The 1,122-nt window shown below is 48.3% G+C and overlaps 1 protein-coding gene across 1 annotated transcript in view; it reads right to left on the bottom strand.

The window, feature by feature from the left end:
• LOC104498045 (collagen alpha-1(XXVI) chain-like) overlaps positions 1-1,122 on the bottom strand; it is a gene marked incomplete at its 5' end in the record, with an annotated part of 38,165 nt that overhangs the window by 25,558 nt on the left and 11,485 nt on the right. The window lies entirely within an intron of this gene.

Below are 1,122 nucleotides of genomic sequence, written 5' to 3'. Positions count from 1 at the left end.
GGCCATAAAAAACTGTTCAGACAAAAAAAAAAAAAAAAAAACTAAGAAAGAAAGAAGAAAAAAAGAAGAAAAAAGTAAAGCGGGTCCTTAGAGAATAAAGAAGTGCTCTGGGAGAAAGCAAAGCGACCGACAGACAGGGTTGGGAAACAGAGAGCAGGGATCTTGACATGTGAATGCCACAGTCAAGGAAATTCAATGCGTGGGGATCTGTCTAGCCAAGTGGGCTCAGGGGGAGATTTCTTATAAGTGTATTTTTTTTTCATGCCACAAGAGGGATCATAAAACAGCCCATTGTGTTTATGGTAAATTTAAAAAATATAATGCAGACTTCAACTGATGTTGCTATTCATGGGAAAGCTTTTCCTCCTAATACACCCAAGAATTACCCCTACCCCCCCGTCCTCTACCTCCCCACAGCACTCCCAGATGGGGACACACCGCATTCGGCGCTCCGTAGGCGAGTAGGTCCCCCTGTGATCCCAATGGCTCTCTGGAGTTTCCTCAGGAATGTCTCAGTCTATCCAGGCCTCAAAATCCACAGTCTTTGGACTTAAAACATACACACTGAAACGCACAGGCAGGCACAGCGGCCCGACTGGTGTCAACAAAAATCTAGCTTTCCCGAGAGCAGAGTTCAGCTCTCAGCGCCAACAGAAACTGAGGCCAGCCACGGGCCATTAAGACTGGCAAAATGGAGCTCAGTATGCTCGTTTCTGAGCTGCGCTACTTTCTTCCAGGAAAATACCCGCTTAACTCAAGGAGGGGCAGAGACACGGAGAAAAAAGCCCGAAATCCTTCTCTTTGCAAAGGGGTGACCCTTATCCCTCCACGGGCAGAGGGAAGGGCCCCTGAGGAACTGGCACCCAGCTTGCTGCAGCTAAAAGGATGGTCTGAGGTGGGATCAGAGAAGATTAAATTCCTTCCTAATCCACGAGTCCACATGGGTGTTGGCGTGCAACCATCTCTGCGTTCACAGCTCGGCAGAGGGGGAAGGACAAGAGGCAACGTTAGACTGAACAGCCTCGGGCTTGGAGGAATCCTGTCTCTATAGCTAAATAAAGCTGATTCTGACCCTAAAAGAGGGGCTGAAAGCTCTCAAAATGCCTCTCCTCAGGGTGGTTT

The sequence above is a fragment of the Buceros rhinoceros genome, unplaced genomic scaffold (genome assembly GCF_000710305.1).
Source record: "Buceros rhinoceros silvestris isolate BGI_N320 unplaced genomic scaffold, ASM71030v1 scaffold1778, whole genome shotgun sequence".
Lineage (NCBI taxonomy): Eukaryota > Metazoa > Chordata > Aves > Bucerotiformes > Bucerotidae > Buceros > Buceros rhinoceros.
Note: the sequence above shows the minus strand (reverse complement) of the source record. Positions and strands in the feature narration are given on the sequence as shown.